Below are 13,988 nucleotides of genomic sequence, written 5' to 3' on the forward strand. Positions count from 1 at the left end.
TAAATGTTCATTGTTTTCTTCCACATTCCAAAAATTCCCGTGAAGCACCTGAAGGGTTAATAAACTTCTTGAATGTGGTTTTGAGCACCTTGAGGGGTGCCGTTTTTAGAATGGTATCACTTTTGGGTATTTTCTGTCATAAAGGCTCCTCAAAGTCACTTCAAATAAGATGTGGTCCCTAAAAAAATGTTTTTGTAAATTTTGTTGTAAAAATGAGAAATCGCTGGTCAACTTTTAACCCTTATAGCTTCCTAACAAAAAAAAATTTTGGTTCCAAAATTGTGCTGATGTGAAGTAGACATGTGGGAAATGTTATTTATTAACTATTTTGTGTGACATATCTCTCTGATTAAAGGGCATGAAAATTCAAAGTTTGAAAATTGCAAAATTTTCAACATTTTGGCCAAATTTCCGATTTTTTCACAAATAAACGCAAGTGATATCGAAGAAATTTTACCACTGTCATGAAGTACAATATGTCACAAAAAAAACTATCTCAGAATCAGGGGGATCCGTTGAAGCGTTCCAGAGTAATTACCTCATAAAGTGACAGTGGTCAGAATTGAAAAAATTGGCCCGGTCACGAAGGCAAAAACAGGCTCTGGCGCGAAGTGGTTAATCAAATGCCCATGCGACCTTATTTACATTGGAGAAACCACTCAGCCTGTTAAAGATCGCATTTCAAAACATAAATCTACTATACGCTGTAAGAACTTATTACTACCATTACCCAATCATTTCACAGTTGCACAGCTTAAATTTCAGGTTATTGACCACGTACCGTTACCGCGCCGGAGGGAGACCGCATACGTTTACTTAAGTGCCGTGAAGCCTACTGGATACACAAACTACAATCGATTACACCTAGAGGACTTAACAGAGATTATGATCTTCTATCTTTTACCTGAACAATATCTCTTAAACAAACAATTCCACAACCTTGGTCCTGAACCCGTACTAATTTGGTCCTTATACATAAGATTCTCAGCACTTTCCATACTATGGACTAGGTATGGGATCTTCTGCTTTATTTTGATTTAGATTTTATTTTGGTTTTATGTATAATATGTGCCTTATCAAAAATATGTCTGTATGAACTATATATACTTAATAGTGTCTTCCATATACAATATTTAGATTCTTATATGTATATCATTGTACAATGTTCTAATTCTTTTTTCTCATTTCCCAGAATCCTTCCTAGATCCCAACCCTTCTTCCCTGATCCCACTGGATGTCCCCACTCTGGATTCCTTTTTTCTCCCATTTCCAACACATTTATGCCCTATAATAGCCAGCCATTCACATCAACTGCGCAGTGGAACGCACAGCCTCCAAAATGGAACGCAAGCGGCACGTCACTTCCGCCCATGTGACTGCCGCTTAGTCACATGACCCGATGACGCGTCCGGCGCGTCACTTCCGGTCCGGCAGGGCCTTCATATTAACGCGCGCTTTATCGGCGTCCCACTACCACCAATGCTCTATTTCTATATGTGACCCACCCACAAGCCTATTTAAGGCTTACCCAGACACCATACATACCCCACACCACCGGAACAAGCGGTGGATACCGCGTTTCAGCTCCATACAGCGCATGTATCTACACGAGGTATGTGTCCACCACTGACCCTTCTCTGGTTTCAGCAGCCACCATTATCTTTGGCTTTTTCTAATTATACCCTCTTTCTCATCAGCCTCCTTGGTGGCTTCTGTCCATCTTATGAAAACCCCACTCAAACAAATACTGGTATGTTCTCTTTTTTCCTTGTCTTTTACGGGACATCGACCTCGTGCCTCCTGCCCCTCCTTCCCTGACCCTTCCATGACAGGTAGTTCTCAATTTGCATCAACTACATGTCATATATGTTTTGTAACAATGGCTAATTTTTCGCTTTGTTTTCAATTTTTTTCAATCTTTGTGACCACATATTGATCGTTATTTATGTCATTCTTTGTTGTTTTAGTACACTGATGAAGGTCCTGATTGACCGAAACGTTTGTACACTGTATTAAACTTTATTATAATCAAATCAAGAAAACTACATTTCAGAGTGCCGGGTTATTATAGACTCCCAAATATACAGGACTTTGCCTCGCGACCTCTTTTGTCCTATAGACGTAATTGTAATTTGAGAGATAGATTGGTCAAGTCTGACTTTGGCCCTTCCCGTGTGTCAGTTCAAACCACGCTTAGCACTCCCAGGCTGGCTGATTTCCCTTGTCTGGGATGTGCTTGCTGTTGTAATATGATTAAGGGTGATAACTTTTATCACCCTCACACGGGTAAACGCTATACCCTCAAAGAAAGATATACGTACTCCTCGAGCTATGTGATATATATTTTGTCCTGCTCGTGTGGCCTATACTACAGTATGTAGGGGAGACCACAATGGAAATACGGGCAAGGATTAGTAAACATAAGAGTACCATCAGGACTGGTCTTACTGAATTGCCTGTTCCTCAATGTTTTGTTGAGAACAGACACTCAGTAAACCAATTGCAATTCAGGATTATTGATAGTGTCCAAGTACAGAGGAGGGGTGGAGATAGATTGAAGGTTTTGAAGAGGAAGGAATTGAGATGGATTTTTGAATTGGGAACTCTTCAACCTAGAGGGTTAAATATTGAATATAATATGCAGAATAGATTAATTGGAACCTTACTCCCTTCGATTCTCCACTCTAACTCTGCATCATCTGGAGTAGGTAGATGTCATAGATCTATTTTATAGAATATGTATATGTTATTTTAACACTTCTTTTCTTTTCTTTTTCTTTTTCTTCTTTTAGAAAAGGTGTTGGGATGAATCTGGAGGTGGACCGAAGTACGGGGACGAAGACATCGGGCGTTTACCCCTTAAGGGAATATCTACTATTTTTATATATAAATTTATATGTTTATTTTTATGTTAAAATATGGCCCTCTCCCCGAACTTTGATCCTCCTATGATTGTCTCATTGTGGAGTTATTTCTTTGCTTGGCTTTTATGCATTTTTGTACATAGGCATATGTATTATTGCCATAATTATAATGATGCTAGAGCCATTAGGTTGTTCCCCCCACCCCTCTCCTTTCCCACCCCTATTCCTTGCGGTAGTTACCCTAGTGCTGAATGGGAGTCTTGGTGAATAGCTAAGCACACATGACCGCTGATCATGTGGTCTTGGTCATGTGACTGACCATTAGTGATGTGGCAGGTCCTGCAGATGCAGCTGACAGGTAGTGTGCGCTTACAATTTATGCCATTACAATGTTTATATTAAATGATGTTAGGAGAGGCATATATACATAATGTGGGGTTAGGAGAGGTATATATACATAACGTGGGGTTAGAAGAGGTATATATACATAATGTGGGGATTATTCTAGCAATAAAATGTGCATTTAGACCAATAATGTACGTTGTTTGTGCAAACATGATGGGATCACAGGTCACATGGGTGCGTTCATGTGATCGCTTTCCTATTGATGTAGCGGGTCCTTCTGATGTGATCCGATTGGAGTTCATGCGCATGCTTGTGGACATTCTCCTTTGGTGCCTAACCACACACCTATGGTGATTGGTCTGGAGAACCTCCATACTTATGACCCCATATGACGTGATTGGTGGGTGATTTCTTAGATATCATAATGCCAAGCCTGATACATGAACTGAGGTACAATACATATGTATATAATGGTCGAATATATTTTTCTTTGAGTAAGATTGTATTTTATGGATGGCGTATTTAAAATAACCTCTATGTTAATGTATGGATCTATGTTTTTTGTACTATATTCTAATTATCTAATTATTATTGATGTGGGGGTTGAACCTTTGCAGTGATTGGTGATCTTTTGTGAACCACACTACATAAGGACGACCCCGTGTTTTTTCACCTATACTTGACAAAGACCCACACAGGGTTGAAACGTTGTGTGTTTTGGGATGGCACCTCTTTTGCAATTGAATACCCTAGCTTGGATGTTGTCTTTTACTTTTGTATGCGGATATTTCCTCGAGTGGGTTCCTTGAGGATTATGGACATGCGTCCCTTGCAGTAAGTGCTGCTGACCACCATCTTTCCTGGAAATTGTTCTAAAAGTCAGCTAGAGGTTTATTTACAATAGCCCCTGTGATACCAATTATGTAAATTGATTAGCTCAAACAATGAGACCTGGTGAGCCATGCACCTTTACCTTTTACCTGTTACTGATGACCTTACACAGATGTAAATATAAACAGGGATGTCTGTAGTGCTGCAAGCAGAATCAAGCAGCATCAGAAAGACTTTACAAGGAGAATGAGAGACATCATTCAGTAAAGTAGATGGATATCATGGCAGATCCATCCAAAGAGACACAGATTTGGATTTTACATGATTCCGGCCTAAGGGTACCCTTCTGACTGGAAAGATACGGATCTGCTCCATTGACCATCAGAGAGACCATGGATACATTTTGGGGATGAGGAAGTCACCCGGCCCCATGGATATGTTGTTTGGGGTTGCCAGAAAGGACTCACCGGTCGCCTGGATCCCATGGAGAAATTTGGAGAAGCCAGATTCATGCCACGTGTCCAGCTTGGATACCCAATAATTATAAGGCACAGAGGAATCACGGAGGACATTGGTATGGTTGGCAAGGTACTTCTTCAGCATCTTCCAAAACTTTTCCCTCCTTCTGAGACTGCCCCACTTGTGCAATGGTAGGGTCTGAGAAAACTGTCCCAGAACTTTGACAGTGTTCCCCTGTGTCTGCTGGAGTGGATTTGTGTCTCTCTCTCCTGTACTCCTTGGTTGTCATACAAACTGTGACCTCTGCCGCCAGCGTTTTCAGATGGGAATTTGTGAGCAGCGAGCATTTCAGAAGACAGAGTAGCAGGATGGTGATGCTAATTATGGCATCTTCGCCGCTCACCATCTTGGTGGAGTCCTCAAAGTTTTGGAGGATGGCACAGATACCTGAAATCTATGCCCACTCCTGAGGTCTTATGTGTTGTAAGAGGGCTGCCGGACATGTCCTTGAGGGGAGATATGTGTCGCTGAGGTTGGCAGCTTCAGTGATGTGAAACCTGGAAAGCATGCTCCAGCACGCATAGTGCTGAGAGGGTTAATAGGGCGTATCAGTGCCATTTTTTTTTGAGCAGTCATAAGAGATGGGGGGGGATTGGCTGCTCACATATCCCCACCCCAAGGCGTGTGTATAAAATGGAGACCAAGTGTCTCATTCAGTGTCTGTGGCTGGAGGTGTGGAGACCTCCAGAGTGTTTGAGGGTAAAAAGACACTGATCGTGACCATGAGCGGGTGAACCCGCCATATTGGAAGGACTGTTTACTTTGTTTTGTTACACTGTGCCGGACAAGGTTTTCTTTTGTTTACTTCTGGAAGTGTGTTTATGCAGCATAACAAACCAGCCTTGGACATTTTTAAAGAGACAGTGTACTGTGCCTACCTCTAACATGGCTAAGTGAGTACCGAATCCTACATTTGGTGCTAGAAGCACGGGCACGAATCCCAAGGGGCAGTGTCACTGCTATGATAAACAGTTTATGTCCTGGGTGAAGGCCACCAGCCAGCAAGTGACGTCCAGCTATATGGAGGAGCTGATTAAGCAACTGGTGCAGGCTAAAGTCCAGCAGCACCAACAGCAGCAGCAGCAGCAGTGGCAACAGCAGCAGCAAGCACAGCAGCAGCAGTGGCAACAGCACCAGCAGATGTAACAACTATAGCACAAGCTGCAGATGGAGCTCCTGGCCGAGGTGATCCGTGGCAGGGCAACCGCCCCAGGTGATAACTCACAGGTCAAGAAGACGGTAAGGAGAGCATTGCAAAAGATGACCCTGGGTGATGATGTCGAGGCGTTCCTGACGGTCTTTGAGAGGGTGGTATTATTATCTTCATTTAATTTGTCTTCAATGAAAAAACACAAAAAGAATTGTCTAAGCCAAATTGGATACAATTCCACACCAAACCTAAAAAAGGGGGTGGACAAAAGAATTGGCACTGATTGAAAAATCATGTGATGCTTCTCTAATTCGTGTAATTAACAGCACCTGTAACTTACCTGTGGCACCTAACAGGTGTTGGCAATAACTAAATCACAATTGCAGCCAGTTAACATGGATTAAAGTTGACTCAACCTCTGTCCTGCGTCCTTGTGTGTACCACATTGAGCATGGAGAAAAGAAAGAAGACCAAAGAACTGTCTGAGGACTTGAGAAACCAAATTGTGAGGAAGTATGAGCAATCTCAAGGCTACAAGTCCATCTCCAAAGACATGAATGTTCCTGTGTCTTCCGTGCCCAGTGTCATCAAGAAGTTTAAAGCCCATGGCACTGTGGCCAACCTCCCTAGATTTGGACGGAAAAGAAAAATTGACGAGAGATTTCAACGCAAGATTGTGCGGATGGTGGATAAAGAACCTCAACTAACATCTAAACAAGTTCAAGCTGCCCTGCAGTCCGAGGGTACAACAGTGTCAACCCGTACTATCCGTCGGTGTCTGAATGAAAAGGGACTGTATGGTAGAATACCCAGGAAGACCCCACTTCTTACCCCGAGACATAAAAAAGCCAGGCTGGAGTTTGCCAAAACTTACCTGAGAAAGCCTAAAACGTTTTGGAAGAATGTTCTCTGGTCAGATGAGACAAAAGAAGAGCTTTTTGGCAAAAAGCATCAACATAGAGTGTACAGGAAAATAAAAGAGGCATTCAAAGAAAAGAACATGGTCCCTACAGACAAACATGGCGGAGGTTCCCTGATGTTTTGGGGTTTCTTTGCTGCCTCTGGCACTGGACTGCTTGACCGTGTGCATGGCATTATAAAGTCTGAAGATTACCAACAAATTTTACAGCATAATGTAGGGCCCAGTGTGAGAAAGCTGGGTCTCCCTCAGAGGTCATGGGTCTTCCAGCAGGACAATGACCCAAAACACACTTCCAAAAGCACTATAAAATGGTTTGAGAGAAAGCACTGGAGACTTCTAAGGTGGCCAGCAATGAGTGCAGACCTGAATCCCATAGAACACCTGTGGAGAGATCTCAAAATGGCAGTTTGGAGAAGGCACCCTTCAAATATCAGGGACCTGGAGCAGTTTGCCAAAGAAGAATGGTCTACAATTCCAGAAGAGCATTGTAAGAAACTCATTGATGGTTACCGGAAGCGGTTGTTTGCAGTTATTTTGGCTAAAGGTTGTGCAACCAAGTATTAGGCTGAGGGTGCCAATACTTTTGTCTGGCCCATTTTTGGAGTTTTGTGTGAAATGATCGATGATTTGATTTTTGCTTCATTCTCTTTTGTGTTTTTTCCTTGCAAGCAAATTAAATGAAGATAATAATACCAAAGAATTTGTGATTGCAATCATTTTCAGGAAGAAACTGAGTATTATCTGACAGAATTGCAGGGGTGCCAATACTTTTGGCCACCACTGTACTTAAGAAAAAAGTGTGAAACAGCTGAAAATATGTCTTATATTCTAGGTTCTTCAAAGTAGCCACCTTTTGCTTTGATGACTGCTTTGCACACTCTTGGCATTCTCTTGATGAGCTTCAAGTGGTAGTCACCAGAAATGTTTTTCACTTCACAGGTGTGCCCTGTCAGGTTTAATAAGTGGGATTTCTTGCCTTATAAATGGGGTTGGGATCATCAGTTGTGTTTTGCAGAAGTCTGGTGGATACACAGCTGATAGTCCTACTGAATAGGCTGTTAGAATTTGTATTATGGAAAGAAAAAAGCAGCTAAGTAAAGAAAAACGAGTGGCCATCATTACTTTAAAAAATGAAGGTCAATCAGTCTGAAAAATTGAGAAAACTTTGAATGTGTCCCCAAGTGCAGTTGCAAAAACCATTAAGCACTACAAAGAAACTGGCTCACATGATGACTGCCCCAGGAAAGGAAGACCAAGAGTCACCTCTGCTTCTGAGGATAAGTTTATCCGAGTCACCAGCCTCAGAAATCGCAGGTTAACAGCAGCTCTGATTAGAGACCAGGTCAATGCCACACAGAGTTCTAGCAGCAGACACATCTCTACAACAACTGTTAAGAGGAGACTTTGTGCAGCATACCTTCATGGTAAAATAGCTGCTAGGAAACCACTGCTAAGGACAGGCAACAAGCAGAAGAGACTTGTTTGGGCTAAAGAACACAAGGAATGGACATTAGACCAGTGGAAATCTGTGCTTTGGTCTGAAGAGTTCAAATTTGAGATCTTTGGTTCCAACCACCCTGTCTTTGTGCGACGCAGAAAAGGTGAATTAATGGACTCTACATGCCTGGTTCCCACCGTGAAGCATGGAGGAGGAGGTGTGATGGTGTGGGAGAGCTTTGCTGGTGACACTGTGGGGGATTTATTCAAAATTAAAGGCATACAGAACCAGCATGGCTACCACAGCATCTTGCAGCAGCATGCTATTCCATCCGGTTTGCGTTTAGTTGAACCATCATTTATTTTTCAACAGGATAATGACCCCAAACACACCTCCAGGCTGTGCAAGGGCTATTTGACCAAGTAGGAGAGTGATGGGGTGCTACGCCAGATGACCTGGCCTCCACAGTCAACAGACCTGAACCCAATCGAGATGGTTTGGGGTGAGCTGGACCGCAGAGTGAAGGCAAAAGGGCCAACAAGTGCTAAGCATCTCTGGGAACTCCTTCAAGATTGTTGGAATACCATTTCCGGTGACTACCTCTTGAAGCTCATCAAGAGAATGCCAAGAGTGTGCAAAGCAGTCATCATAGCAAAAGGTGGCTACTTTGAAGAACCTAGAATATAAGACATATTTTCAGTTGTTTCACACTTTTTTGTTAAGTATATAATTCCACATGTGTTAATTCATAGTTTTGATGCCTTCAGTGTGAATGTACAATTTTCATAGTCATGAAAATACAGAAAAATCTTTAAATGAGAAGGTGTGTCCAAACTTTTGGTCTGTACTGTATATCGGGTCACCAAGCTCAGAGGGGAGGTAATCGAGCAATTACTGGTGCCAGGGGCGTACAGGCGCAGGGTGTTAGATATGGCCCATACACATGTGTTAGGTGGTCACCTAGGGGTCGAGAAAACCCAGCAAAGGATCTTCAGGAAGTTCTATGGGCCCGGGTGTCACCCAAAAGTTGTAAATTTTTGTAGGTCATGTCCCACCTGCCAGCTGACCTCCCACTTCTGTAGCCCCTTAGTGCCGTTGCCAATCATTGAGATGCCATTTGATCGCATAGCCATGGATTTAGTGGGACCCCTGGTCAAGTGCACCAGAGGACATCAGTATATCCTGGTGGTATTGGATTATGCTACTCGGTATCCGGAGGCCATGCCACTATGCAACGTCTCTGCCAAATGTATAGCCCGGGAGTTGGTCCACATCTTCTCTAGAATGGGGTTGCCTAAGGAGATCCTCACAGACCAAAGGACCCCATTTATGTCACGGGTGATGAGGCAGTTGTGAAAAACCCTGTAAATCACACAACTCAGGACCTCAATCTACCACACCCAGACAGATGGCTTAGTGGAGAAGTTCAATAAAACCCTTAAGGCCATGTTAAAGAAGGTAGTAGAGAAAGACGGCTGGGACTGGGACTGTCTACTACCGTACTTTCTGTTCTCTATTAGAGAAGTCCCGCAGGCCTCTACTGGGTTCTCCCAATTTGAACTGTTGCATGGCCAACACCCCCGCGGACTCCTGGACGTGGCAAAGGAGACCTGGGAGGTGGAGTCTACACCCTACAATAGTGTAAATGACCATGTGGCCCAGATGTAAGAGAGGATTGCAGAGGTGATGCCCATTGTGAAAGAACACCTCCTCAAAGCGCAAGAGGCACTGTCGAGAGTGTACAATAGATCAGCGAGGGTAAGACATTTCAACCCTGCGGATCGGGTACTAGTGCTGGTACCTTTGGTGGAGAGCAAGTTCCTGGCCAAGTGGCAGGGCCCCTATGAAGTGGTTGAAAAGGTTGGTGACGTCAACTATAGGGTCCACCAACCAGGGAGAAGGAAGCCCTACCAGGTGTACCACATCAACCTCATTAAGCCGTGGCGAGACAGGGAGCCTGTGGAAGCTTCGTGTTTGATAATAACAAATACTGAAACCAATGTGGAGGAAGTCAAGGTGGCAGAGTCGCTGTCACGTGCCCAGAAGCAATAATGCCGGGAGTTGCTACAGCAGAACAAGGACCTATTCTTGGATCTACCGGGCTATACTCAGGTCATAGAACATGAGGTACTTATGGAGCCGTATGTCCGAGTGAATATGAAGCCATATCGGATTCCTGAAGCCCGCCGAGAGGTGATGTCGAAGGAAGTGAAGCGCATGCTGAATCTGGGAGTCAAAGAGTCTAAGAGTGGCTGGTCCAGTCCCATAGTCTTAGTGCCGAAGCCAGATGGAGAGTGGCGCTTCTGCAATGACTATAGGAAACTGAATGAGGTCTTTAAGTTTAATTCGTACCCAATGCCCAGGGTAGATGAGCTAATTGAGAGGCTAGGTCCGGCCATGTACATCACCACCCTTGACCTCAAAAAAGGGTATTGGCAGATCCCTATGTCCCAAGAGGCCAAGAAGACAGCCTTTTAAACACCCGATGGGTGTTTCCAATACACCAGAATGCCTTTTGGGTTGCAAGGAGCACCAGCTACCTTCCAGAGAGCCATGGACCGGATCCCAGCCCCCCACAGGAAGTATGCAGCGGCCTACCTGGATGATATTGTGATATACAGCCAGGATTGGGGTAGCCATCTGAGTAAAGTCCAGGCGATATTCGATGCTCTTCGGAAGACAGGGTTTTCCATCAACCCGAAGAATTGTGCCATGGGCATGGAGGAAGCCAAGTATTTGAGCTATGTCATAGGTAGAGGCGTGATCAAGCCCCAAATAAATAAAATTGACACGATCCAGGGTTGGCCACAACCTCACTCAAAAAAGCAGGTCAAAGCGTTCCTGGGCATCGTGGGCTACTACCACCGCTTCATCCCCAACTTTGCCATGGTAGCCGCCCTTTGACAGACCTCCTAAAAGGGACAAAGTCAGTTATGGCAAAGTGGACTCCAGAAGCTGAGATGGCTTTCCAGGAGCTAAAGCAGGCTCTGTGTAAACAGCCAGTGCTGGTGGCTCCAGATTTCTCAAAAGAGTTTGTGGTCCAGACGGACACGTCAGATGTCAGACTGGGTGCTGTCCTATTACAAGAGGTGAATGGAGAGGAGCACCCCATAATGTATTTAAGCCGGAAGCTGACATCTTGTGAGAAAAATTACTCTATAGTGGAGAAGGAATGTTTGGCCATCAAGTGGGCTCTGGACACCCTAAGGTACTACCTCTTAGGCAGGAAGTTCAGACTGGTATCAGACCATGCCCCTTTATTTTTTTGAGACACACACATATACACACACACACACACACACACACTCCTGGAGTACCACTACCTATATCTAACTATTACACCGCCAATTCTGTCCTTCACACAGCAGCACTTCTCCCAACTCTGCCTGTTTCCAACATAGACTGTGACGAGCCTAGCGTCACCAGGTCTTTTATAGACCCGATGACGCCATGCGGCCAGCCAATCGCTGTAATGCCACAACCAACATGGCTATGGCATTACAGTGCGTGGCAGGAATTCCTGCATGTTCATTGGCTCTCTAAAGAGAGCCAAACATGCAGGGCAGGGACCCGAGCTCCCACAAGAACAACCCAGAAATAGTCGTCAAGTGCCAAGCATGTCGAGCAGAGTGATGCACGGGTGAGTACCGAGCAGTGACGAGCGCGCTCGCTCATCACTAGTGTGAACCTGTTCTTAGGCCACATTCACACTTTCAGTATTTGGTCAGTATACATCAGTATTATGTAAGCCAAAACCAGGAGTGGAACGATCAGATGAAAAGTACAATAGGAACACGTCACCACTTTTGTATTTCTCACCCACTCCTGGTTTTGGCTTACATATACTGATGTATACTGACCAAATACTGAATAAGTGAATGTGTTCTTACTGCGATTTTCCTATACTTCGCGGGTGACCAATTGTTGCTCTGTAGCCGTATCCTTATAGTTTCTGTGAAGGGCATCACCAGCAATGTGCCTTCTTCTAAGATTTTTCTTATTTTCGTTAAATGTTTAAAATGATATTTGATCTTGTTAAGATTGAGATTCTCCAAGGATTCTATTTGCCCCTTAGACATTGTTTTTTCATGACAAAACAGCTACAGGAAGAAAATGAAATTATATTCTCCCTGTAGCCGCTCGCCTCCAGTCATTGGGGCAGTGAAGAGAGCAGTTACAACCACCGCTTAATATACAGTGAGAGCATCTGTAATCACTCCCTGGCACTTTGATCTACAACTGGCTCTGTACACAAGTTACACACCCTGCAGAGCCAGCTGTCAATCATAGTGCTGCTGAGTGAATACAACCACACTCACTGTATAGTGAGCAGTGACTGTAACCACTCCCTACACCACCCCAATGGCTACAGAGAGAATAAACCTTAATTTTTTTCTAGTGTTTAAACAATATTTACTTGTAGATTACCCCAATATCTGCAGGTTAAAAGCATTTTTTGATGTGATGGGTTCACTTTAAAGAAAATTTAAATTTATCCTTTATTTTTTATCTCTAGATAGATTTGCAGAAAAAAAGGTCCACACATAGTATTAGCGATTAAAAAAGAGGACCTGAGCGCCGAGTAATTCCAGGCATTAGCATTAGTGACGGAAACACACTTATATGTAGATGACAGGAACAAATCAAAGGAACAAAGGAAAACTTAATCTCTCATAATTTATTGAATTACCACTTATCAGGCAGAAGGTGACAAAGGTTAATGAATCTTTTTGTTGAATATAATTTGTTCTAAAATGAACATAATAAAAAGTTGGTATTCTTGATATGGCTAAAAATCAATGTCTTGATTTGGCGAATTATTATTTTACTATTTAAATATTCATTCAGGGAGAAATAAATAGCATTGTTGATATGAAGATTTGCATGTATTCAACCCTTATATTCAAACGCTGATGACAATATTGATACTGAATCGTTGGAGATAGTCTCCACTTCCATCCTCCAGCACATCACTTCTCTTCTAAAATTCATTACTTGCTAGATAAATGATAATTTCTGGTAAAACAGGATGAGACTATCTAGACTAAAAACGGTCCTTATTGTTGATAGCAACTAGTATTGAGCGAGCACTAAAATGCTTGGGTGCTCGAAGCTCGGGCCGAGCTCACCGTGATACTCGGGTGCTCGACCCGAGCAACGAGCTCAATGTTAGTCTATGGGAGACCCGAGCATTTTTGCTGCGGCACCCCCGGCAGTCTGTAGAAAGCCTAAAAAGTGCCCAAAACGATAGTGACAGTGCTCAAATGACATGGGGACAGCATGGGGATCGCCCCAGGAAGCATTTCTGACCCCCAGGTCACTGCTGTCAACAACGTGGTCAGAGGTATTAAGCCACTTTTACGGGCTCACAATAAAACATTCAAAAACAAAACTGAAACTGTTTCCTGTGAAATGTGTTAAGGAACTTCCTTTCTAGGGTAAAGACTTGTGTATAAGGTAAAATAAATAACCAAAAAGAAAAATACTCCTCCACACCTTGGGCTATGTTCACAAGTAGCATTTTTTATGCGTTTTTGCACTTTTGTATTGCTTTCAACCGTCACAAATGCATTCACCGGGAAATGTCATTTTAACATTTTACAACCTTATCTGGCCATGTGCTGTGCGACACATGCATACAGTGCTGAAAAGACATGGGAACAGCATGGGGAAGACCCCTGGAAGCATCTCTGACACACAGGTCACTGCCTAAAAGTGTGCCCATCAGAAGTGATCCTTGCCACATCAGAAGATGCAGACTTGCAACTATCCCGGTGCAAGTCCTTGTCCCAGGGCAGTCTTCAATTGTACCTCCCCCATTCCTTGCAATGCAAGTGCAAATATGCAGCCAACCACCCACCTACCCGCAGGCTGCAATACTATACTGCTAGCTTGCACTTGAAATGGGGCTTTTTAGTT

Source organism: Phyllobates terribilis, unplaced genomic scaffold, assembly GCF_046119375.1.
Source record: "Phyllobates terribilis strain yellow unplaced genomic scaffold, ASM4611937v1 Scaffold_3__8_contigs__length_932513732, whole genome shotgun sequence".
Classification (NCBI taxonomy): domain Eukaryota; kingdom Metazoa; phylum Chordata; class Amphibia; order Anura; family Dendrobatidae; genus Phyllobates; species Phyllobates terribilis.